This window comes from Taeniopygia guttata, chromosome 10, assembly GCF_048771995.1.
Source record: "Taeniopygia guttata chromosome 10, bTaeGut7.mat, whole genome shotgun sequence".
In the NCBI taxonomy this organism is placed as follows: domain Eukaryota; kingdom Metazoa; phylum Chordata; class Aves; order Passeriformes; family Estrildidae; genus Taeniopygia; species Taeniopygia guttata.
The window spans coordinates 13967673-13994984 of record NC_133035.1 but is presented as its reverse complement, the minus strand read 5'-3'; the positions used below and the strand labels follow the sequence as shown (position 1 = coordinate 13994984).

Here is a 27312-nt window from a genome sequence, read left to right as displayed (position 1 = left end):
ACTTGCTATGACCTTGAGAAGATGTCCCATGCCATATGGTTAAATTACAGCACAATAAAATATGACAACAGAGGTGAGATCATAATAGATTTGACTCTGCAAAGCCGGGAAGTATCCAGCCCTGTTGAGATTCAGTGGACATGGCTGGCATGCAGAATAGAAAAGCAGAGCTGTCATGTACCTCTTTTTTGGCCCACCCTTTTCCACTGTCATACACTTGTATTTGCTCTGCTGTTTATCCCTTCTGCTTGGGACTCACCCTTGGAGAGCTTATTCCAACAAATCCTGGAAATCTCCTGCATTCCTTTCACTGCTTATGATGTTAGCAATGTTCCTGGTGTGTCCTAGCTGGTAGTTGGCTTTTTGTTAAACCTAGGGACAGACATAGCAAGTTCCATGGGGCTGGGGAGTGGAAAACAGGCATCATCTTGAATAATGCTTGTCTTGAATGCTGATCTTCCTTTAGATTTCTTTTTTTTTTTTTCCCAGTGTGTTGTAAAAAACTGATGTTTCTAGTTTGTTTATGGGATTTTTTTCCCCCTCGGCTGCTTTTGCACTTCCCCAGATATTTGGTTGCAAGCCAGTCTTCCCAGATTCCAAAGCTGTACTCCAGAGAGGAGGTGATAGGTACTGACAGGGGCTATCAAACTGTTTCTTTACAAAGTGGATGGGCAACAAGACTTCATAGAATCAGAAGTGCAAGTGTCCTGTCATATCCATCTTCCAAAATTTGAGAGAACAGGACTTGATGGAAGAATCCCAGGTTTTGACAATACCAATCTGGGCAGCCCAGGCACTTGAAGCAAAAAAAAAAAAAAAGCTATTTGCTATTGGGATTGCATGGAGAAGAAATTGCATTTTGTGAGGGAACAAGACATGAATCAATGGCTCACCTCCATATTTTCACCCTGCTGACAAGTGACTGCTATTGTGTCCCCATTTGAAAATGAACAAGACCAGTGTACTCATGTGGAGACATAAAAACAACAAGAGCTGTCACCTTGTGATTGAGGGAGTAGGTTTGGCCATGTGCTGTAAGGAGGAACAAGCTCTCCTAGTATTAAAATCAGTGCTGTCATGCTCAGAAGTCAAACAGTCTTTTGTACTGCCAGAAGGCTGAAAAATGCCTAGCAATTTATGGTCAGGCTAATCTCTGAATTGTATTTATTCAGTTCATGGGCATAGCTGAGGACCTGGTTTGACTTCAGATGTTAGAGCCTTAACTACATTCACAGTAAAAATTATTATAGCAAACAGAAAAAGTATAAAAATATAGCAAACTCAGTGTTTGAAGATTATTTTTCGTTTTCTATTTAAAATATTATTCTGACAAATCAGACAACTGCAGTTGCACACACACATGTGGTTTTTCTGGATGAATTGTTACTGTTTTATTTGAAGTCCACTAAGAAATCAGGAATGGCATGACCTTGAATGCCCAAGGGATCTCAGTCTTCTAAAGAAAAACCTCTTGGGAAGGATAAGCAATAGAAAAGCAACATTCCTAAGGAAAACTAACTGCAGGATTTCAATGGTGCCCCTTTAAAAGCCCGAATATCATTGCACATCATCCTTTCAAGTTTTCTGGGGAATTACAGCAACTAGCTTTTTGATTTCTGATGTCTCTCTTGCTTGTTAATCTGGCCCCGTGTGGATTTATTGTACAAATCTATTTGGCAGCTGAAAATTGCCCTTTGATGAAGCTACTAGTCTAATCATGAACTCCTCAGGCATGGAAAATAAGGATGGGTAGGTGGAAATGCACAGGCTAAGAAAGCCATGTTTGCCTTTGACTATGCATGGAATTTTAGAGGCATCTAAAGTTCAAAGGTTTTGATTACAGGATTTTCTGTAAAGAAGAATTTCTTTCCTCTTAGGATCATAACATTTGCCATGCTGGATCAGATCACTGGTCCATATAATCAGGTATCCTGCCTCCTGCAGACACTGTTTCCTTACAGCTCTGAAGAAAACAAAACCTGCCTGTAAGGCAACTGATTCAATTTCACCAAGACACAGAAAGGAAATAATCCTAGCCTGACCTGCCTTTCCTTTGCTTCATAAACTACAAGAGCCCTGATTATCATTTTCAAAACTTGGAATAATGAGCTACATTCTCTGTGAATTATTATGTGACTTTTTCATTCTCTTTTGTAATCTTTTATCAGACAGGGCTTCCTGCAGCAGTGCATTCTACCAGTTGATGCCCATAATATGTATATGCCATCTGTTATTAAGCATAAACTATATTTTGAAATCTAATCTTCCTTTTGCTGGTTTCTGTATGCTTGTAAAATGTGCTTCCCACAGCTTCAGTAGTTCCCAGTTTGCTTGTCTTTCAGCTTTGTATCTCCACTCACTGCCATCCTCATTCTTCTGTTATCTACTGTGTTATCCAGGTCCCCTGGTCTGGTCTCCCCTAAAACCACACTGGATGGTCTGTTCATTCTCTTCAGTCTCCCAGTCTGCAGATCCATCCTGGTTCCACCCAGCTCTTGTCGGTTTGGTTATTTTCCTTGTTTTGTTTCCAATTCAGATTTATTTATTTTTCAGGTGTGCTGAACTGTTTTACTAATTGTTACCTTTTCTCTTATTTTTCTTCTACCACAAAAATGGTTTCCAGTTTCCCAGTAGACAGATCTGATTATTATTTCTCTGGATTGACAGTATTAAACTCCTTCCTTACTGACCAAGTGCTGACGTATTTTTTTCGCTGAAATCAGAGCATGTGCCCTTGCCTGGTACTTTAAACATCACAAATAATGTCTGTGTGTCTGCAAACGGTGCTGGGTAGTAGACTTCTCCTCGAGTAAGAGCCAGGTCTGCCAGCTAGAGAAGGTGGGAATTGCAGGAGTCCACATCTGCAAATTCTGCTCCTCCTGCAGCTCTTTGGGTATGATAACAGTGTCCTGTGCAGCACAACTCCACAGCCTCTCTGCCTTTCTGTAGTTCTGTCTCAAGTCTGGACTGAAGACTTGACAAATATTCCAGAGTCATGGCAGGAGCAAAGGGAGCTCTGTGCTCCTGCCCTCCTCTCCAGGTACAGCCTGTCCTGTAGCAGGGGAAGCTGCAGTTGCTGGGAAAGGTATTAAGCACTGAAAACAGAATTTTAATAACAAATTCATGAAGCTTTGATGCTTAGATGAGGCTGTTGATTCTTCTGGTTTGACCTCTTGAACATCATAAGCCTTTGGGCTTCACCCCGGCGGCTTTGTACAAAGCCCGTGAACTTGTGTTTGTGTAAACAGGAAAATATCCAGGCTGGATTTGAGAATAGCACAGGATTGGAAATCTATCTGGTCCCTTGGCATTTTCTAGGTGCAAGTAACTGTTAAATATGATTGCCTTATTCTCATTGAAAAAACATGCCTGATATTTTAGCTGGATTTGTGCTGTTTTTCTCTGCTAGTTTAGAGAGACCTTCAGTAACTTAGAGTTTGTTCTCATGAAGGTACTTACACAATGCAACCTAAGTGACCTTTCAGTCTTTTTTGATAATTAATTAAACATGCTTAATTCTTTAATAGTTTGTCTATATCAGAGCATGCAGGAAAGTGCCTCTGAATTAGCTAAAGGTGCAAGTGGAAATTCTTGTGCTAAACCACATTAAGCTCCATGTCAACACTCTGAAGCAGAATTAAGGTGGCCTTAATTAAATTTGGCTTAACTCATTTCTAAAGTAAATTAAGCCAAACTAAATTGTAAACACTTTAGTTTTGAATACCAGAGCAGAAATGTGTTCTTCTATGTGTGATAAACTTATAAAGTGGGAGTATGCTTGTGCCAGATGAACTCTGAGACAGAAGATGATAAGCCTGGCAGGAGAGTTTGGGATGGAATTTGAAGTTTTATGGCTTATCTTTAGGTAAGACCCTGCATTGCATACTGCATATGAATGATGAAATAAAACCCCAAAAACCTGCTGTGATCTGCCTTGGATGTGTTATATTCTAATTTTTGTCTAAGGAATACATGTGCTGCCAGATGGTGGGAGATCTACAAGTGAAGATATGTGGTCTAGGAAGAGACATTTTGGCACAGCATGCAGTGTGCAGAGATGCAGGTATTGGGGACAATTCAGAAATCATGTGCATGATTTCATAAGCACTTGTCATAAGCAGGGAAGGCTCAGACCTGACGAGGCTAAAGATAGTAGAAATAATAATAATAATAAAAATAAAAATGTTGGTTAATGACAGCCAAGAGAAGAAAGAGAATTTAGAGACGCTCCATGCTGATGATATGTGATACTCTTCTCTACAGAGAATTAGAAGGATATCTCTGAATGTCTTTTGCTGTAAAACAACCAACCACTGGGATATTTTCAACCAAGCAATTGTCACAAATGATCCTAACTTAGCAAGAGTGGACAGAGGAGTAAACACAAGCACAATGTGACACTGCATTGGTCTGTCTACACCAGGAGTGTGAGATGCAAAGGCACACTTGGATGATGAATTTTGGGAGCAGATGTCAGAGAAATATGTGGAGTTCTATATGATAGGATTCTTCAGGGCTTTTGGTGAAAAGGAAAGAAAAAAATCTTGGTGATTTTACCAGAGAGTTTTTAGAAGTTTTTTAATCAAGGCAGTAATGAAAGATGATTATTGGTTGTATAAACTGATCTGAAGCAGGCAACCTTTTTTTGAGGAGTGAGCCATATTCCAGTGCTCAGGGAGATCACATGGATAAGGGTCCTTTGCACTCTGGAGGAAGAGAACTAACCTTTTATGAAGTGGTAGGGGAGCAAGCGCTATGAAAACAAATGCAGCTCAAATTCAAACACCTTGTCATAAATAAACTGAACCAGTGCAGGAAAAACTGCAGATGCAATAATTTCTCAAATGTCTCCATGCTAGTGCTAAAGAATAACAAGCAAGACTAATTGAAAGATCATCTTTGTTGATAAGCTGTAATTTAACTGACTGCACTGGAACCTTTAAATTCTTGAATTTAAACACCTCCAGCTACTGCTCTGTTCCCTGCTTGGGGAGGACAGAAAAGCAGTAGCATGTCTGGCTGGGATGAGGGGAGTGGCAGAGTGCTGCACCTTCATTTGCTGATAATCCAGGTGTACATACTGCAGGTAGGATGGCAAAGGCTAGGAAATGATCCTCCTTGGCACACTGAATTAAACCAGAAAATGGGATAAGCTACATCAGAAGCACTTGTATTCCATGCAGAAAAAGTAAATGTGGAGCCATGGGTTTCAGTTTGGGTGAGATCTACTTGAGATTTCGTGTGGCAGCAGTAAATGCTATTAAAGATTCCAAATATTACAGATGACTAATTTGTAACACAAAAGATGTAGTATCCACTGCTGTTCTATTTTGGACTACTTTGTAACAGGAAATGATGAATTAATCTTTGTTGTGGGAGTTTGTGGTTACCTAGACACCAGTGATCATGACCCAATTACATTTAATGTGGGCAGGGGACAGTGTTCCTATTAACACGTTTTCTTGTATATTTTTTTCCTTAATGAGGGTGATTTTTCAGAGCTGAAGATATATTAAAGTTAAAGCAGACCATAAGAGGAAAAAAAAATGAAGTATTATGAATAGAAATTTAGTCCTTTTCTAAAAAAGTATTTTGTTACATATCAAAAAAGGCACGGTTCTCTATATCAAGAATTAAGGATATGTTTGGTTTAAAATATGCTGGTTGAGTAGCAAAAAGAAAGTAATAATTAGTGTAGAGGACAGTGACTCATAATACTGGTGAAAAATCTACATGATTGATTATAGTGAGACAGATTTCTGTTATTTCTGTGTCAGTTTCTTGTTTGTTAGCACTAATTTACTAGTATTTCTGAATGTAATGAGTAAACAACAGTAGAGGTCATTTCCCTAAATGTGGCTCATGAAAATAATCTTTTGAAAAATGATAGCATAGATTTATTGCCCCTGAACAAAGAAAATAGGGAAAATAGACATGAGCTATGGTAATGTTAGAAATGGATATAAAAAGATGAAAATTCATGGCAATCGGTATTTGACACCATCACCAGAAAACAAGTTCTGGAACACTACTATAGAAATTATTGCATGGATGAGATTTTTAAACAGATGCCTTTATTAAAGTAGTACCTTTAATTTGTTCGAGGCATTTTTTTCTCCACCCATTTCCATGTTAATCTTTTCAAATATTATGGTTCTTGTCTAGGTGTTTTCAATAATGATGATACTAAATGCTGATTATTTTTGCCCTCATTTCTTCCTCTGGGATTTATTATGTCACTGGACTGAGAGTAAAGGGAACAAACTGTTTCTTTTCACAACCTTTTCTATCTGCCACAGACTGGCATCTGTAAGACAGAGTTATTCAGTTTGTTACTTCTGACCCTAAAATGGGAAACTTTCTAGTCTGTTGACTGTATATTTAGTCCTAGTACAACATTTTTGTTTTAGGGATTGTATTTAAAGAGACCAATTCTTACTAGGCTGGTGCTAGGACTTACACCTCTGAAGATGCTTTGCCTTATTTTCCATTGTCGTCATCATCACCACAGTCAACACTTTCTCAGCACCTTTTGCCACGGAAGATAAAAATATGGATATGGAGTTGGGAAAAGCAGGTGCTGTCTTTGAAATCTTCTGATATTTCAAGCCAATGTTCCCATTTTGCACTAGGGTGAAAACACAGCCTTTTAAAATAACTTGCAGAAATTGAAAACAGCTGATCAGAGAGCAGGTCACTACCCTCTTTTGGCTGAAGAAAACTCAGATTCCAGTCTGCCTGCTTCAAAGCAAGGATTTAGATTGCTAGAAGGTCTTTTGTTGAACTCATCCCTGCTTCTCATGTAAGAGTTGTAATATTTTGTGTAAATAATGAGATCTTCCTTGAGCCAGAAAGAGACTTAATTGCACAACCCAGGAGCAACGCTACTCACCTAAAACAGAGCAGCCCCCATCCCTCACAGGGAAGGAGGGAGCTCAACTTGCAAGGATATTTTTCTTGTGGGGTCTGATCAAAAATATCCCCCAAGAGCTGAGCAGCTCTTCCTGAGAAAGGTCACCTGTATCCTGTCATACTCTCACAAAGAAGTTTTGTCTTAGACAAAGCATCTTTCTCAAAACATTTCTCACCAAATCTCTTTCTGTTTCCCACCTCTTCTTAGCTTTATGAATAAAGCAGAAAGTTTCCTTTGGGGGTGCTGGAAGTAATGACTGAATTCCACAATGAAATTGAATCAGAGATTCATACAAAGCAACAATGAAAAAGATGTTTTATAATGAGTTTGAGGAAGATACTGTTAATGATTTTAGGTGAGAAATACAGCTGTGTACTAGCAGAGCTGAAAAAGGCCTAGAATTTTTGTCCAGTTTACAGTAGCTTAGTCCTACTGGAGATCACTTATTTGATAAAATATAATTTAAAACAGATCTATAGATTTTCTTTTGCCACAGGATCCATGAGGCAGTTTGCATTTGCTCATAGGTACTTTTTTTTTTTAAAGTAGTCATTTGTTCAAAAAATGCTGCTCAGCAGATTGTGCAGACTTGTTCTGCTTTGGAGGGAAAGCTGGTAGCTGATAAAATGATTTTATCTTGCAAGATAATTGAAAGTCAAGTGACATTATTTGGTTTGAATTGCTATCTCTACATGAAAACAATGGAGTATGAATCTAGCATTTCTGATGGTGTTTACTTTAGCCCTCTCTTTTTTTTTTTACATTATATTTCCAGTTCTATTTTTACTGTCTTTCTCATGTTTTTCTTTCTAGCCTTGAGGAGGAACAGGCTGGGATCTGTTGTGTGAGTTAGGGAGAAGGGCTGCATAACCATGTCATGATCCAGAGCGTGTGTGCCTGCTGGCTGGCAGTGATGGGAGGAAGGCAGACAGCCCTGGAACACAACACAAACAAACAAACCTGAGTTACTTGGTGACTTCTTCACAACCTTCAGCTCTCCTCCACCAGGTGAATTGGCACCTGAAGTCAACCCTGTGGCCTGTGCTACCAGACAGGACCATTCCACCAAAGATAAAAGATGTGAGTGTGCAGCAGGCAGCTGGACACCAATTTTGTAATGACCTTTTTAGAGCAGCCCTTCTGTCTCTTCCAGTGAGGGAGAATGAAACAAACGGGATCTGAAAGTGGAGCTCAGGCTGGCTTGGAAAGAGCGACAGAAAGGTCGCTTTTCTGATCAAGCCAGTATGTTCAGTGATTGGAAGGACTTCCAGGGGTCAGAGCATTGAAGATTTTTCTGGGTCAGGAACAACCCTGCTAACCTCCACATAGACAGAAATTACTTGAATTTCTTATCTGATTGATCAGCTTTATGTAAAGTTGTTGCACAGGCTGGGTACCTGCAGCAAGCCACCAAAACTGTTTCTGTGGTTTCACACATTTAGTTCTCACCAAATCCATTGATTTTTGTACCCTGAAGGATGATTTGTACTGGGCCCGGGTATTAAATGTCAGCTTTGAAAATAGGCCTTGTCAGGACTAATGGTTAATTTGACAAGATACATCAGCAGACATTGTACATTTATTAAACAACTATAATTATATTTATATTAATGCCAGTCTCCGCCCAGCAGAGATTCAGGTCTGGCATAATAGGATTTGTTTCTAATGCAGAATTGAGATTTCTGAATACAGAAAGTGGCAAACTCAGGGTTTTGAGAATGAGGCCATGTGGTGGGCTGATCTTGTCTAGCTCTGGGATGTTTGGATGCTGGTTCTGCAGGTGAGGCTGTGGGCTGTGACAGAAGTACATTGTTAGAGCTCATGTCAGACTCTGTGAATACTGACAGATTTTTAGTTATTCTGGATGCTGCAAAGTTGGCTGAAATCCATTGGTAGAGGCACTGACTGCTTTCAGGTGAGCTGTATTTGCATGTTCATTTTCTTTAAAAGGTCAGCAAAGCATTCTGACAGTTCTAAAGGTGGCCTGCTGTGCCTGAAGTGTGTTCAGTTTCATGCTGTCTCCTCTGTAGGATATGGCATCAAGTCATTTTGGTATGATATTGATCATGTAGCACATTTTTCTGTGGGTAAGGTCATTGCTTAGGCTTTGGAAACAGGTGAGTGGGATTCTGTCTGAATTTTCCTACGTACAGTTATTTCTGGAAAATGGCCTGTGGTTATTGCCCTGTTCTGTTCTGCATTGATATCCTGGGAATAAAGCAGGAGATTTCTGGGACAGTGGCAGCTCTGCTCAGTTGGTTGCAGGAGGCAAGAACAAACCTCAACTGCATTCATCAGTGTCTTCCTGCTTTTTATGCTGACAGTGCCCACCTCCCCTCCTCTGCATACTGATGTCCTGCATCTTTACTCTGCTTGTCTGTCACTGCAAACAGGGGAGAGCAAACCTGACAGTGGTGGATTGAAGGGCTGTAAATGGTTATTGATTCCCAGACCTCTTGCATTCCTCAAGGTGGGGGTCAGGAAATGTGTGTGCTTGGGGACAGAGCATGCAGGTTTGTAGGGATTGCAGCATGGCTGAGCGACAGGATGTATATGATTATGATTTTCTGATGGATTTGCTTATTCTGGCAGTGTGCAAACGAGAGATTTTGCTTGGAAGAAGGTGTGCACAGAGTTTTGTGTACGTGTGTGAGTGTACATTTATCTCTGCTTATAGGCAGAACATGAAATTTCTGGTAGTGTAATAATTGGTATCAGCATTGCCTGACTCTAACACACAGATTGAACTTGATCTTGGAGGTCCTCCTCAGCCTAAATGATTTTATGATTGCACAGCATGAGTGCATGTATCTTGTGTGGATATGTGGAATGCACATAAATATTCCCTGTGGGTCTATAGCAGGAAAGGTACAACTAAAATGATGATGAACTCTGTGTCATTCTGCTGCCAGGTGGCAATGTCACAGTTGCTAGTGCAGGTAGGGTAGGAAGAAGGCAGAAGTGCATAATCTCAGCCTTCCTGTTAAATCTTGCCTGCCATAGCACATATGGGAGTCTGTAGTAGCCTGTGAAAGGGAAAGGAAGCTCAATTCTAAAGGAAGACTGAAAAGAAGATGCACATAGCAGTGACTGAGTTCAGATTTCATTAGCTTCTGATATCTGTTCGCAGGAAAAAAAAAAATCACATTTCCTTGGTGACCTTTTAATAAATGCAAAGCTGGAGGGAATTCTGTCTCTCAGTTCCCTTCCATTTGTAACTAATTGGAGTGGAGGTGTGCAGAGCACAGTACTGCAGCACAGCTCTGAAGGACAGAATGCTCACAACGCTGCCATTTGTGCATTTCTTGCTTGCCTGAGGGAGCCCACAGGACAACAAGAGAGATGAATCCTTGTGAGGCTGTGTCCCATCCCTTCCTCCACCCAGGATGGGAGCAGAAGGGTGGGGCAGCCTCCTCACACTGAGCACTCCTGTTCAATGACACCTTTATTGAGGTGAGGGGTGGTGAAGAGCAAACCAGCCCAGGCAGTGCCTGTCACAGCTGCTGCTTTGAGCTGTTACCTGCTTATCCCTTGCAATATTTCCTCCTTACTGCTCATATGCTGTTCATTAAAAGGTGGAAAGGAACTTTCATATCTTTTTAGCTCTCCTTACCTTTCTTTAGGGTCTTCTACAGCTTTTCAGGCATGTCTTTCTCAGCACAAACATTTTGGGATTTAAAATTAGGTGGATGGATTTAGTGGCAGAGGAGTACAGGGAAAAGCAAGACCATTTCAGCTGGAGATGAAGATGTGGAGCCAGAGCCTATTGAAGTGCCCTCAGCCTGCTGATAGAGAGATGTTCAGCGTCCACAGATGTGTAAATGGTGATTGGTCCATGCTCTTGATCCTAATTACAAGGCTTGACCTTGCTATCAGGGAATTGAGATGGCAGTTTTGTGAATGTTGACTCAGTGCAGTTGACTGGTGGAGCATGAATGGGACCTTTTGTGAGTCCATTGCTAGAAAGGAGAAATCTTATCAGGATTTCTCATATATTTTTTGGAAAAATCTTTTGTTACATTCTCTGGGAAAGAAAAAGCTTGGGTAGATTTATGAATTCACGTGGAAAGGTTCTTAAAGCCTGAAGAGGAATCAAATTATTGTGGTACAGATTTGGCTTATTATCTTCTCATATAGCCCAAGAAGGAGAAGCATGTGGCTCTTCTTGATGTGTTTGGAATACATAAGTACAGTCCAGATGGCATTTAAGGTCAGGCTAGCTTTGCTGGAGATCCTAGGCTAGCTTTGCTGGAGATCCTGACTGGTTGAAATAAGGGAATGTAAAATTCTGAGGAGAGGCTTATTTCATGAAGACTGAATAACAGATATTTCAAGCCTCAAGGTGCTTCATTAAATATCCTCTCTTTTCAGTCAGTTCCACTGATTTCATTTGAGAGTGTATAGCTATGATAAACTGAATTAAATGTGAGCTCTCATAACTCCTCACCCAGAATCTAAACCTTAAAGAGATTCCAAAAAGGAAGAAGCAGTAATTGAAGGCCTTCTCCTTTAAGACAGCCAGAATGCTCCCAAGACAACCAGAAATGTTTTACCCATATTTCTGTGCCAATACTACTGAGGCTTCACATAATCCCAAAATACATCTCATTCAGGTATATGTTCTTGAATTTAAAAGGAAAAGAGAAAAAAATTGAAAAAATAAAGCCTTAAGAATTTTTTCCTCCATTGCCCATACCACATTTTTTTTGTGCAGCAGCACAAAATTATTTGTTGTATATACAGAACTCAGTCTCTCTATATATGGATTGTAGAGATTTTGCTTTCCACTTGACGGAAAAATCAGTAGTAGGGTACATGGAGAGAATAATTCCACTAGTAACCCATGTAATGAGGTGAAGATTTTTCTGTGAGTGGGTGATTAGTCCCTGTGAATGGCTGAGCCCACAGCAAACCTGGTACAAGAACACTTAAGGACCGAATAAAGACTTTGTCTTCACTGATTGCACGTTATCCTAAGTGGCTTTGGATGCACAGCAAGGTTAGGGGCACCAGACACAGCACAAGTTTATGATTATGCATGATAGAAGCTGCATCATCCATTGCTTGCTGACAAATGTACTGTCTCCACACCCAGACAAAGAAGTGAAAAAGAACAGGTTATATTTTTCCTAAATAATTTGCCAATCATTTTTGATTTTCATTAGGAGTCTGGAAGAGTCTGAGTAATTGTACTGTTCAGCGTAGCTTTGTGGGAAAGGGCTTAATTTTTATGTTTCCTTTTAGTGAATTTTATCGTATTGTTTCTTAGCTCATTGATGAATAAATCCTGGTTACACTGAAGCAAATGCCTGGGAAATAGAAAAACAAGTCTGTGTTACTCCTTTGTATGTATTGGGGGTGACAGGTATTGCTGAGTGTAATTAATTCACTTGTAAAGGACCGACATCTGCATTATCGTGTTTTCCCATTTTAACACTAATTAACAGAAATTATTAGCACGGTGTTAATAAATGAGTGACGACTGTGTGCAGGATTTACAAGAGAAATAGATATTAATCTCTGTGTGCTTCTATTTAGCTCCTGCCTTTATTTTCCTGACTCACAAGAGGTGAGTGTTTGTATGCAGGAAATATTTGTGAGTGCAAACTCGTCTTTGCTGAAGACTGTGACTGAATGTGGGCACATATATGAGTGAACTGGTTCAAAACACTTTCTGTCACACCTCCAAGCATTCAAAGTGCACTGGTGTGTCTGTACATGGTGAACAAATTATTTTAATTGTGCAGTTATGAATGGGTGTGTTTGTTATGGTACCCGTGTCTCAGAAATGTGTCCTTGAACACTGGTGATTGGCAGCCAGACAGAGCTTTCCATATGTGCCCTTTTCTCTCATTCATCCTCACAGATGTGTCCTCTATTAGTAACAGTTAATAAAGCTTTTTGGTTTTCTGTTGTTTTGGGGTTTGATGTTGGATTTTTTTCCCAGTGAAATTGTGCATAAAGAGCTTGGCAGAAAGTGGTATTTTCTTGAAAACCATGTCTAGTGCTTTTTCCCCCACTGTCAGCCAATTACTTCCTTTAGTGTCTGAACATAAGACTTGCCAATAAAAGTCCCAAAATAGCTTCTCTCACTATTACTAATGTTTGCCAACAATAGCTAGGAAAGAGGAAAGGAAATCTATTTTTGTAGCTGGGTTCTAACATGAGGTAACCCTGCAGGCTTTAATGAAAATTAATTCAGCACCTAAAGTTCAAGCCTTACTTGTACTGGAATTTTTTTTTTTTTTTTTTTTTTACCAAATTCAAATATGACAGCTGAGAGGTGACAGATGTTGGCTCCTTATAGACAAGAAGGTGCCAGACAAGTGAGTGCAGTGTAGTGCAGTGAAATTTGGCTGTGGTTTGGGATGTTGCAACCTCTGAATGGAGGAGAATGGAACAAAACTGAGTATGTGCCAGTCTAGGTTCCATCCAAACCAGACTTGATCTTGTCTGAGCTTTCTGCAGCATCAGGACTGAATGTGAAGGACTGTACAGCTGAAGTGGAAGGGACAGGCAGGTTCAGCTCAGCTAGGGATGGACAGACATGTTGAGGGAACAATTTTTCTTGTCCAAGCTACAGCTTCTGCATTATTGCTCCTCTGGAATGGAGAGAATTTGGAGCCTGTACTGAGAGTAGTTAAGTGCAGTGCTATCAGTGGGAGAATTGAGTTAATTCCAGATGTGTCTCCTTGCCAGCCAAGCCTGCAGCAGGGCAGGCCTGTGAAGGATGGGCAGGTTTGACCCAGAGCCCAGGTCACTAAGCAGGTGCCTGGTGACAAAGCAGAACCAGGTCAAGCCAGGAGCACAAACAAGTGAAACAGGATCAGGTCCAATGGTGGTGACTGGGGTCAGCCTGGGAATCACTGGTGGATGTGCAGTGACAAGGAGGGTCCCAAGTGAAGCCAGGAACTCAGTCTGTGGACGGGAGTCTGGACTGTTGCAGCCTGTGGGCAAGATTGAGGGGCTGATGTGTCTGCTGCTTCTGCTTGGGAGGCAAAACAAATTCAAGCTCCCAGCCACTGTAGTAACATCTATTCTGATAGCAGCAGGCACCTTCCAATGTTGCATCTATCCTTGAGCATCACCACTCTCTCCTCAGCTCATGTAGCTTTTTGGTCCCCTGGTTGCCTCTGAAAAACTGCAATAATTTATTGTCTTCTTGAGCCATGACAGATCCCACCCCTGTCCATCCCTGCTGTGTAGGACAGCACCAGCTCTTTATCCTGCCTCGTGTCCTGCCATCCAGCAGCACTTGTGGACTCTGGAGATGCTTTGTCAGAGTGGCAGGTGCTCAGGGGATGGGCAGTTCATCTGTTTGAGTGGAAAGGGGAGAAGCAAGATGTGACTGAGAACCTGATCTCAGTAGTATCTGTCATTTTGTCTAAGTTTCATGTATTGCTGGCTTTTTATTACAAAATATAAATGATACAAGTTCTTTTTAAACCAGACTCTTTACTGTGGTTTTGCGGTAGGGAGTTTTTCGAAACCTAATCTTTATTTCTTGTTAGCCTCTGATTTTTTTTAATAAAGTATGTCAGAATTCCAGAATAATACCTTCAAAAAGCTTTGTTCCTATCCATGAGGGGTGAAGTGTGAGAGGTAAAGAGAATTGTGGGCTCTCTCCCTAGCTGTGCCAATGCCCTTGATGAGGTGCCTTTGACTAGGTTACTCCTCCTCTGATTCAGCATCCCTGCTTGAAGCTCACAGTGCTGCTCTCCTCCATCCCAGAGGGTATCTTGAGATTAATTGAGGGATGTATCTAAATGGCTTTAGCATGCAGGCTGGAAGTCACCAGGGACAAAGCTGTTACTAGGGCAGGAATAAAGGTCAGGCCCTTGCTGACATCGTTGTCTCAATTAATTAATACACTAATCTCTATAACTCCTCTTCAGCAAATATAATTTGGCCTCAACCCTTATTTTGTTCATTTTTCTGTGACTTAGCTTTGAGAGAACTAATGGAGAGACCTTGATGGAAAAATCCTGCTTTTCACCATATACCTGCCCCTTGACCAGCCCTATAACTTGTTCCCTCCTTGCTGCCTTTTGCTCCTGTTTGTCTGAAGGCTTTTCAGGAAAGTCCCCAGGCCAGTTAAATGGCTCTTCACTGCATAGCCAAAGATGCTGAGCACTCAGTTCAGGTTTTGAGGAGTGATAGCTCATTGCTTCAATTACTAGGAAAACAGTGTGTGGGATTGATTGAAGGGGGAGAGTTAATATTTGATTCTATTTTCCTGTGGATATTTCCTATGGGAAAGTGCAAGACCAATTCTGGAAAACATTAGAAGGAAATATTTGTTCCCCAGCTGAAGGGCTGAGTCGCCATCCGTGAGTGCAGGAAGGAGGTGTCAGTTGTTTGGATTCTGTGACCGCATAGCCCTGAGGCTCAGAATTTTGGGACAGCTGTTTTCAAACAGAGAGTCTGTCCAGGATCTATTAGGGATTGCTACCAGCATCAGAAGAGGCAGCAGGGCTTGGAGAGGAGCAGAAGGCAGAGTGAGTGAATGTATGTGTGTGGTGAAGTGCAGTGAACTGAACCATCCTTGGATGGGCAAGAAGGAATATTCCCTCCAGTGCTACCCACTGAGAAATCAAAGGAATGAAGAAAATCTCTCCTTGTCTTCTGTTCAGCTCTTAGTTCTAGTTTGTTGTACTCTCCACTTCTTCATGATTACATCCATGTCTCAGTCAGGTATTGTTTTCTGCTTGAGTTGGAAACATTCCCTAAAGCTGTTCTGAGTGCACAATAGTCTTGTTCTCTTTCTTAGGCTAGTTTGAGACTGAAATTTGGCAGATTACACAAGTGTGGAATGTTTACTGTCCTGTCTTACACCATCATTTATCCTGTATCATTTATTTTTCCTTTAACAGATTCTTAGCACTGTCAGTCTAATATGCATCAGAGGTTGAAATTCATTACCATAATGCAGTGCACTGTGGGTAATCCCATGCAAATTGTTCTGTGGGAAGTCGTGCTGAATTATGTTCTTGGAAAAAAAGGGCAGAAAAACAAAGGCTTTTTTTAAATTATTATTTCCCCTTTTCTTAACCATGGATTTCTGTTCTGTGGATTTCTGAGCAGCTGCCAGAGGCACAGGTTTAAGCGAGTTGTTTGACATTCAGCACCACGTGCAGTGATGCTCCTCCCCACAGGACACTGCTGAAAGGATGGAGTTGAAAACTGCTCTGGGTTTTCTATATGTCTCTGTGATGTTTAGTTTTAAAACATTAATAGCTTGTCAAAGGAAAAACCTGAGTGAATGTTGGAATAGCACAGCAAAGGGGAACATCTTGATGCTATTTTATCTCCATTGTCTCTACCTCCTTATCTGTAAGAATATCAGTTTTTGTGAACTTAAAGGGCTTCACATGCCTCTTGGAAGAGGCAATTCTGATCATATGTAGTGTTGTTTTAAAATCTTTGTCTTCTTTGTTCTCTATTACCAAGGTCATTTTCTTGGGAAAATTTCCTTAGCTCCTCTGAAAGTCCATACACTTTCCAAACTAAAGCAGTAATCCTCCTTTTGGACAGAACACTTGATTGTAGTAGAAATGATTGCAATGTCACAAACAGAGGATTATCATTTTCAGTAGAAGTCATAAAAGAGTTCCTAAGAAAAAGGCAGCATGCCCTAATGCAAATTTTCTAAGGTAGTACATCTGCAAGACAAAAAATCCTGAGAGTCTGTAATCTGGAGTCAGCCTCTCCTCTGCTGATAAATGTTTGTCTGTTTTGCTGTGAATGGTCAGTAGATTTTTCAAAGACTCAGAAACTTGTTTGGTTTTACAAGTCCTATGTGCTTCTCACCTGATTCTCTCTCTAGGTGAAACATTTGTCAGCTGCCCTCCATTAGCTTATTTCTGGTCTGCATCTCTGAAAAAGTCAATGTGGACACATTCATGGCAAAATGTGCTTTTGTGGGGTCACATCAGTTACCCCATTTGAGAGAGCTGCCTCTCCTCACCATAGCTCTGTGTCTCTTAACTTGTCTCAATTTCTTCAGTCTGTTCCTCACAGTCTTCAAAGAATTTCTTTGTCTCTGTCTCTCCTAAAACATAGAGTGTGCAGGTATTAAACTGACCCTGTGCTGGTAGGATTATAGAAGGGAAAATACTGACAGGTGATTTGCAAACGTTTGCATCCAGCTGCCAGTTCTGACTGATGTTCTCTTTAGTAAATAAGTCCAAATGTATAAAATCATCTGGATGCTCCAGGTCAGCTCCTCATGGACAAGCACCACAAGTTCTTATCTCCTGTAATAAACTAGAAGCTTTGTTTTGGTCATAATTTTTTGATTTCCTTTTAGTAATATTTTTTTTCCATTGAAATTTAAGGTATAAATATACAACATAGGTATACATAATGGCTCTCAGTTTAGTTTGTGCCACTGCTTAAGTGGGTTCTGATGAAATGAACCTTTGAGGTCTGCAGGCCTGCAAACCCTTGTTAGTGGTTAATGGCAGCTGGTTCACCTGAAAGGACCTTCTTGATCTCTGATTTCTGACTGTGGATATCACATCCCTGGGACTCACTGCAGGATGTCCTTCCTAACCCAGCCTCTGAATTAAATGATTAGTAGCTTGCCCTTGTACTGTCTGGTGAAATCTATCTCTGACCCAGCTTTTTCATGTATTCTGTAACTTTCTGTGGTGTTATTGTATTACATGTTCATTTTGTGAACCTATATTAAATCAGAGCAGACATCCAAGAGGGTCCTGCAGTAGTTTTGCCTGAATTACCCTCAGTGTTATCAGCCATTCTACAGGTGACTCATACAGAGTATTCAAAAGAAAGAAAGAAAGAAAAGAAAGGGTCGTGTTTTCCCTGTTATTGTCCATTTCTCTGTTAAATGTGACAAGCAGCAAGAAGGGTCCTGTGTCAGAATGATAACACTGACACCTGTAAGAGAACAGCCAGCAAGCTCCTGGCTTGTTGTACTTCCATCCTCCCTCTTCAAAGGGAGCAGGCACCAGGCTGGGGAAAGCCCTCTCCTCTGCAGCGTCTCTTTCCTCTGATCTGAGCTGGGCAGAGATACTTTTTGTGCTTTCCCATGTGCCTTTGGCTTGGAAAATCAATGCCTCCTTTGTTGTTTTAGAAGTGCTAATACAATAAATTGTAGAATCATAGTTGCTTCCTGTCACTGATGCTGAGGTTGTAGGGAGGGATAGGTGGGAAGACTGGCTTTGATGGTGTTTGCTGAAGATGACCAAAGAGAATTTGTGATATGGAAAAAAAAGAAATTAGCCTGGGGGAGCCATTTATAATTTAGGAAAAAAGTCTCAGGTAGCTCTTGACATGTGTCAGAATAAGGGGATGGATCTAGAAGGCATGAAAGGTTACAGTAATGAAAACTGAAATGGGAGAGAAAGGTGCAGGGCTGTGGATTGCTCTGTGTCCTTACCTCTCACCTGTGAGGCTCTGGATGAAGGCCTATTTAATGTAAGTTTCTAAGGAGACCAACACACAGAGGACCTCAGGGTAATCTCTTCTGGACACATGCATGTAATCATTCCACCGTGGAAGCTGCCATGTGCCATCTGATGTGCCCAGAAAAGCCTCCCCCAGGTGGAAGCTCTGCTCTGAGGCCATTGGCAGAAGGATATGAGGGATTTTGTGGAGACTTAGACCTGGAAGAAAGAAGTGCTTCCAGGTGTGATTTGGAAACCAATAAGGGACTCCAAGGACTGGAACGATGAGAGTTTGTGTAGGCTGAGGTTTGGATGCCTTCTGGAGCCACAGTTCCCTGGCAGAGCTTGTAGGCAGCCAGAATGGGAACAGAGCAGGATGCTGTGGGACCATGCTGGCTGCTTTGTGCACAAATCAGTGCTTGCACATTGCTCTGTTATTTGATACTTGATTAAGGTTGTAACTCACAGAATTAGGTGAAGCCTAGGTTTTTTTTCCTGTAGGAGTTGTAAGGAAATCAAGAAATTGAACTAAAAAGAAATTTTTAAAACTGGCCAGCAGATTCAGCATTTGACTGTCTAAATCAGGTTCAACAAGGTAAATAATCATAATTATGATTCCTTATGTTTAGAAACTTACTTGATGTCATGGGAGAACCACCAATACCACAACCACTGGACCTGGACTAACACAGAGATAAGAAAACCCAATGACTGAGAGCACTAATAGAATGGATAGGGCCTTGATACTATGATTTTTACTTTTTTAAAGAGGTACAGGAGCTAGAGGACAAATGAGAAATTAGTATATAAAGTTTTGTTCATGGCTTTCAAGGGTGAACCTAGGCTACTTTTCATGCAGAATGGTATCAGTGGGCATCCCAGATGAATCACGGCTGATGAAAGGAGAGGTTCACAAAAAAAGAAAAAAAATCAAGAATTTTGGGAGTTGTGGAGTGAGAAATAAAAAGATATGTGTCTAGACAAAACCTAGTTAAAAAGCTGGGAAAAGTGGGTAGGCTAAGGCAAATGGTAGGAGTGGTAAATGGATTCATCTTACATTTTTTTCCATCCAACTCTGGGATGGAAAGAAATGTAAGATGAATCCTTTTACCACTCTGTGAATTGGTGCTGGTCAGTATGTATAATTTGAATGACTGGAAGGCAAGGAGATAATAGGATAATAAGATCTGCTGCTAGCAGCTGATGCAAATTATACCGTGGGAAGAAGGGCTGAAAGACTGTGGGTACTAGAATGGAAGATGAAACATAGGCAGTGGCAGGGTGCAGCATGTTTGAAGGAATAGTTTAAAGCATTTAGACACATGGCTGGGCTCTGAATTAGCTCTAACCATTCAGGAAAACATAAGTAGCTATTACAAAGACAGCTTGATAAAGATGTCTGTGCCATGTGCAGCAGCAGCAATAAAGAAAAAAAGTGAGTAAGATGCCTGTGTGTGTGAAGAAACAGGGAGCCTTGGAAGATGTTCTAATATCTCTGTAGACGAGCATGGCAACACCTCCTGTGGAGTCCTGTGTGTGTTATGGGTCATTTCTTTGTAAGAGACAAAGCAGTGATACACATGGGCTGGAGGGAACAGATGAAAGTGTTCAGTGGCCTGGAAGGCAACTTCAATAGGGGAAAAGCATTGGGGATCCTGGAGCTGCTGCATTCCAAAGGGAAGGGATGAAGCTCAGCAGTGCAGAGGGCGCAGCAGCGAGCGCGGGCTGGGGGAGGCTCTGCTGTGCTGGGAGGCAGCACAGCACAGAGCAGAACCCCCAGCAAAGGCTCTCCTCTGCCTGACATCACTGCCAGGCCAAGACACAGGTTCACAGTGGTTTGTTAGACTCACCATGATCTAGTGTGGCAGCAGAGGTAATGTGGGGTGTCACACTGGAGCCTGGCTGTCGGAACTCAAAATGTCCCTCAGACATTTTTGGATGTTCCAGGCCCAGGTCAGAAGCATTTGAGACCCTGGCGGGCAGCTGGAAACAGCTGTGATTTTGGATTTGAACCATGGAACGATTTACCAACTTTGCAGAAGAACAAGAAGTCACAAAAGTTTAGATATTATAGTAGAAGTAGTCGCAAAGTAAAGGGAAAATTTTTGAGTGTTGTAAAGGGGGGTTTTAGGTCTTGTACATGGGGGTCAGAAGTTTTAAGATGGAGGGATTTGGGCCTGCCCTGTCCTCCCTCTTTCTTCTCCCTTACCTCCACATTCTTGGTGATGTTGGCACTCACAGATTGGTTTAGAGTAGAAAAGCACCATTTAATATAGGTAATAGGCATTGGGGAAAAACTGTAAGCATTTAACACGTAATGTACCATATAAAAGACAGCAGCAGCCCTGGGTGGGGGAGAGAAGAAGCAGTTGGGAGTCAGAGAGGATGTCAGGGTGTGTGTGTGCCTCTGCCTGAGCTGTGAGCAAACCACAGGAGCTCAAGAAGAAAATCTTTTAGATAACTTGCTATAAACTACCTTGAGACCGGATAGCAGAAGACTACTGAGCCTTTCTTTGAAAGCACGGGTTGGAGGAGAGACTTTTCCACCACATGGAGCCACCCCTGACCTAGGGGTGATCTCTGGCACTTGGCATGTTGTCCGAGTCGTGCTGTGATGGCTGTCACTAAATCTCTTCTAGTGCCCCTCTCCCCGTGTTGGTGCAAAAGCGAAAGGTTCCGTGGGCCTGGTGTCTCTTTTTGGATGGGGAATAAAAGCACACTAACCTTGCTGTATCATTTTGGTTAATAAATATTTTCATCTGGGAAAGAATAGAATGTACTATAGAAAATCATGCAGAAAAGCAACAGTGTTGTGTAATATAAGAAAAATGGGCATCACCATTCCATGAAATGAAGATGCAACAATTGACTCTTTGTATAACACATAATTAACCTGGGGATCCCCACTGTGAATGACATTATGAAGACAAATACCTTACTGAGACTTTTTAAAGTGGATTTGACACTTTTGAGTAGCATCTACATTTACATTAGCCAGGATAAGTATCATAAATCATTTTTTCCAAGGCATGTGCTGATCACCAGCCAGGATTAGAAAATTATTTTACACCCATGGTAAAATATGGCCAAACTGGGTAAATTCATAGCTGCTGAAAAGGCTTGGGTGGGCCAAGAGTCTGCTTACTTTTCTGTACATCAGAATGATTTATAGATGCAAACTTTTAAGTGGAATAAGAGGGGAAGAAAAGTCATCCAGGGATTAGGCTGCCAATTTAGGACTTGAAAAATTTCAGCTTCTTGCTTTCCCGAACTGCTCTTAAAGGCTAATTCATTTGACACAGATTCTGAGACATAGCCCCACCTAACACTTAATCTCCAGATACCTCAGGCTATAACCTGTCTGTGACTTGTTCCATGCTCCACAGAGTTCAGATAGCAGGGAAAGGAACATATGTGAGAGGAGGTTATGGCAAGACTACTAATGAATTTTCAAGATACCAGTTAGCCTGTTGGAAATACTGGGAGCATGGGGAAGAAAGGTGCTTTCTAGAACAAATCACTTGATAGCCTCCAATAACTGATAATTATTTCCTTGCATTGCCTCAGAATTCCTATGTGACTTGAACAGTCCCTAGTTCTGTTCCTTGTCAGAAACAGAAGTGTCCTGGAGCAGTATTTATTTTTCTTTAGAAATTAGCATGTTGGGGTGTTTGACTTTTTTTTTTTTGTGTGTGTTTTTTTTTTTAATTGTTATAATTATTTAAAATAATGGCATCACCTTTGGCATTGGTTAGGTCTACAGTCAAAATATTGCTTTCATCTTCATTGGATGGTACAGTCAGGCTTCTCCCCAAAACTGTCTGCAGTCCTCAGATAGGAACTTGAGGCACTCCTGATCCTGTTACTGTGCAGATTCCACTAAACTGTGCAGTTCTGGCCTGGCCTTCACTCAGCCTCTTCAGGTCTGTTTGAAAAGACATTGTGGGACAAGGAGAAAGATTGTTCAGTGTCTGCAGAGAGGGATAAGCTTAGTCCAGGCTCATCCAGGGCCTAAATTAGGTCCCTAGCATGTCACAAGGAAATGAATGAGACAGAAAACCGATGTACTATTCAATTTTATTGGAAAGCAAGAGCTCTGCAAAGAACAGCATCTTTCTACATGGTTTGTCTGCATAGGTGGAAAATATCCTCATTTGTCATTCTCTTTTTTGTTCCTGACATGACCACCCATCACAATTATGGCCCACATGAAAAAAACAAACAAACAAAAAAATAAAAACCAAGCTGGAAAAACAAACAAAATACCACTCAAACCAACAAACAAACAAAAAATCCAATCCAAAAATGTTATTGTGCTGTTCCCTGTCCAACTACTACTCAGTGTGTGTATGCAGTCTTTGAGGAGATAGGAAGTTAAATCCACCCTTGTCTCCATCCTGTGTAGTCTGCAAATTATTGGCATAAAACATTAGTAGCAGTGTTGAGGTAGAGTGGCCAAGAAAAAAGAGAGCTCAGGTGCAACACTAATAAAGTTTGGCTCCTCCAAATCATGATGGACTTGCCATATACTGAGTCATTGATGGGAGGCAATTAAGGAAGGGACAAAGGATGCTGGGGAAGGAACAGAGAAGGAGAAGAAATTTGGAAGGAAAAAGAGGGAAGGGAAAGGGGAAACAACTGTGGAAATACTGCAAGGGAAAGGTGGAAATGTGTGGAAGTGGAAATATTAAACAAAGAGCTAGTTAGTGGAAAGAAGACAAATACCTTTCCCCACAATAGCACTGGGGAAATCATAACCTAAATAACTGGGTTTTCTAGAGAAATTGGCAACAAGTTCTGTTTGTTAAATCCCCAGTTCATCTGTGAGCAGTTTGTCCAAGACTCTTTCTCCAGCAGATTGGAAGGAGAGGGTGTTTCATCTTCCCTTTCAGTCTGTTCCTTGAACAGTGTTGCCTGTGACATACATACCTTTTAATAGTAAAAGCCCATTTGAATGATTAAAACAATAATTACTTCTGTGCTGTTGAAGTTTGCTCAGCCAAAACACCAGCTGAGCTCAGCAGAAGTTTTGTGAGGAGATTCAAAGCAAGTCAGGCGTTTTCTCCTCACCATGTGGACAGAGCACCAGGTGTAATGAGGACAGATGTGCAGAGCAAGGCACATTTCCCCAAGGGTGCCAAGGTGGTCAAGGTTGCCATTAGCTTTCTTCTTCTTATCATTCCTCTGTATCAGCATCCACTGACCTCAACAACCCTCACTTCTTTCTCATCCTTTTATCTCTCCCACCCTTTTATCTCCTGTCTCTAACTCCAGTCCCTCTCATCCTTCTAGAAATTCCTGATAGCCTGGTTTTTCTTTTTCCTTGCATCTTCAGCCTTTTCCACTCACTTAATCCTCTTTAAATGTTTTGGCCCAAATTCTCATCCCCTCCACTTCATCTGTTTTACATGCCATTTTTGCTGCTGAGGGATCTCTGGGGAATGAGAAAACCTGGGTTATTCCCTACTGTCCTAGTTGTCCAAATAGCCAGGTCCCCAGCAGGTGTCTGTGTATTTTCATTCACAGGGGTTGAAAGTACAGTAACCTTCAGGGCTGGCTCGAGCTAAAATTAAGGCTGCAGACACCAGGCACCAAATGTTTCATTCAGCTCCCTAAGTTTGTCCTCTAAGAGCTTCCAAATGGTTTTGATTAGTATTCTGAGGGAGATCTCACTGATGGAATTAGTGAGAAACCAGACTGTCAATTTATATACCCGGCCTTAGGGCATAGCCATTGTGCATGTGTAAAGCTGTTGAGATGCAGGGAATTTCTGTAAGTGCGTGTGTGTATGTGTTGACTGGAAATGGGTTTGCAGGGAAAAGCTGTTGCCCCAAGGACTGAACAGTGACCTAAAGCAGGAGAGGCCACTGATGTGGCTGTGCTGAATGTCAAAAATCCCTTTTAGGAAAAAATTGATCCCTCTGAAATTTTCTTTCTACTTGTATTTATTAGTATCTCCCAGCTCTAATTTTACTGTAAGTCTCATTACCCTTGTGGAGAAATCTCTAATTTAACTCCTGGAGTCTTTCCACCTCCTTCAACAATATCTGTGATACAAAACTATCACTGCCTTTGTCTTCTGGAGTATTTAAAGCACATGAGTAATGAATAATAAAGTTTTTCCATTACATTGTCATTTAGCCTGGGAAGTATTTTGAGGGCAAGCTGTGAGATATTGAAAATATTTAGTTGTGGGTGTTTATTTGATGCATCAGTGCTGAGCGTGAATGAACTGGTTTTCCAATACGATTCGATCCATTTTGTTTAGGAAAATTTGTATTGACAGTGTTGAGACCAAATGATAAGTCTTTTATTCTTGCTCCCCTGTTTTGTATTACAGTGGAAAATAAATATACCTTGAACTTGGGCTGTTATTAGACATCACCTCCTCCCATTCTTTCTGTTGCAGCATGAAAATATGAAAAAGGTTTAAGAAAAGATTTTCAGCTCCATTACTCTCTATAATAGCCAGGAAACAATTAACCTGTTATCCCTTAACATGATGTCTGCAGAAGATTATTGCATGACAGAGCCCAAGGGACCAATTTGTATCGTGCAGAGGAATGTGCTGCATCAAGCTGAAGCTGGTCCAGACTGGTACTTTGATGTAATGGAGAGCAAAACCTGTGTGGAGCTTTGAGCTGATCATTAAAGAAGGGTGGTTTAGTTAGCATGTTTCTAAGGCTGGACTAATTAGGACTGATGAGCTAATCTGCAGCTTTCTGGTGCAGGGGTGCTGCTTCCTCCTTCAGAATTCACCTGGATCCTTTTGGCGTGGGAGGCTTCGCACCATGCTCCACTGGTCACACAGGCGTGGCCAGAGGAGGGGACAGAGCTGTAAAGCCTCGAGCCAGAGAAGAAGATGGGGTCACTGAGAATCCAGGCTGGCAGGACACTGCAGGGGAGGTGCTGGCAGGCAGAGCAGCTTCCTCCTGTGCAGCTGTGACAAACAGACCGTGTATTGTCACTTGGTAACACCCAGACAGCTCCCCTGCCATGGAGCTGTGCTTCCCACCAGCTTCTCAACCAAACCAGGCTGCATCACTTCTACCTTTCTACCTTTCTTCTTTCATTTCTTTTAGGATGCATTCATAACTCTGACTTGTAAGCACAATCTCAAAATTTTTGCAGCTGGCTGTGCCGCATGGCTACAGGGGAAATGCCTGGAGTCAGGCTTCCCTTTCAGTAATGCAGGTGGGACTGATTATTAACCACTACACCAGGTCCTGGCATTGCTGGCAGATGCCATCAATAACATTAGTTCAACATGTCAGCTCTGTCCCCAGCTCCAGTTTAATGGCAGTCGTGCTCTGCACCTCCAGCTCCTCCCTCTGCTGAGAACTGCAGAGGCAGAAAGGAGAGAGAAAATTGCCTGAGTTAAAATAAATAGATGTCCATGTTTGCAGTGAATAAAGTATTCTAACAGGCAATCCTCTGGCTGAGTTTCTAGCTGTTACTCCTGAGCTGTCTCTATCAAAGCAATATGGGTACATCGTAGAGCAGCTGACTTCAGTGCATGAACAGCTACTGTCTTAGGCTTCTGAGGTGTGTTATGGTGTTAATATTATTATTATTGTTGTTTTGCTCATAGTTTCTTAAGGCCTCTCCATATACTGAGTAAAGCTCTGGGGAGTCATAAAGCCACAGGCTGAATTTCAGCTCAGGCACTGTTTGCATCTCCTTGATAGCTGTTTAGTATGTTGCCTTAATCTTGGAAGCAAGACCCTGAGATGCACCCCAGGGAAAGCCTCGAGATGTTCTTTGTATTTTTTGCCCCTGAGAAAATAACTTTCATGCTGTGGAAATGACATCTTTTTTCTTTGAAATGTCACCACTTCTTCCTGCTGGTTGTAACTCTGCCACACTACAATATCCTAAGTCTTTTAAAGTAAAATAATAAAACATTTAGGAATCTACTTAGAGCTGCTGAGAGTTCTTATTGTTTTGTGTTAATGACCCTCAGTTTCCATAAACCTCTCCCTCCATTTTTGTTTTTCTTATGAATTATTGCTAAACTTTTTTAGTAGCCATATCTTGCTGGGCAAAGCTTGCAGTAGAGGTAAATAAGAGAAGAGTAGAAATTATATTGGATATTTAACCACCGTGATAAACATGCTTAAGAGACTATTCAGAGGGCAAAATTCAGTTCTTCTGGGGCTCTAGACCCTGCCTAACACTGAGGTTGTTCCCTCAGATTGAGTGTGCTCTTCTGAGCAGGTCCTTCCTTGTCCAGCCACTCAGGACATCTTTGAGTTCTGAATTATGTTCATTAGAACTGTGGATTCATACTTTGCTCATAGGGCTCAGAAAGAAACTGAATTACAATATCTTGTCCATAGGGAAATGTACTTGTGATCAGAGAGGGTGGTTTTTAGGCCAGATGATATTTACATATGCTGGATCTGCTAGAGAGGAAGTTATGGTGGTGCTGTGCAAATAGTTTCTGTCCTCTTACAAAAATGCACTGAAAAACTCCTCAGGAGGGCTGCAGACATTTATGTGTGAAATCTCTTCTTTCTTCCATCCACCTGTGTGTTTTTGGCTCAGAAATAATCTTCCAGCTATACAGAGGTGTTCAGACCCCAGGGTCCCAAATAATTTTGCAAAAATAACTTTATACAGGGCAAGAGCAGAGTTCTGTCCCCTGTCATGGATTACTGAACACATTATATTTTATAATATAAATTATAATGTGTTCAGTACCCATGAGATGCTCACTAACAAATATCTAGTGGAGAGTGATGTGCAGCTCACACCATGCTTAGGGCCAGGGCTTATTCTGGACTCCTGAGAGTTGCTAAGGAAACAGCCTGGGAGTGGAGCTGGAAGTCTCTCAGAAGCTTGGCTGCAGAGATGTTTTTTGCTGCAAAAACACTCAGGGCTGTTATTGGCAGAGGCAGCAGCTGGTCCAGCCCCTGACGGGTGATGCAGTCTCTAAGTGCCAAAGATGAGGGACTCTGCAGTTTTAGTTTCTTTCTGGTGTAACTG

The 27312-nt window shown here is 41.4% G+C and overlaps 1 protein-coding gene across 2 annotated transcripts in view; it reads left to right on the top strand.

Moving 5' to 3' along the window:
• Positions 1-27312, top strand: part of AGBL1 (AGBL carboxypeptidase 1) — a 265839-nt gene that overhangs the window by 153174 nt on the left and 85353 nt on the right. The window lies entirely within an intron of this gene.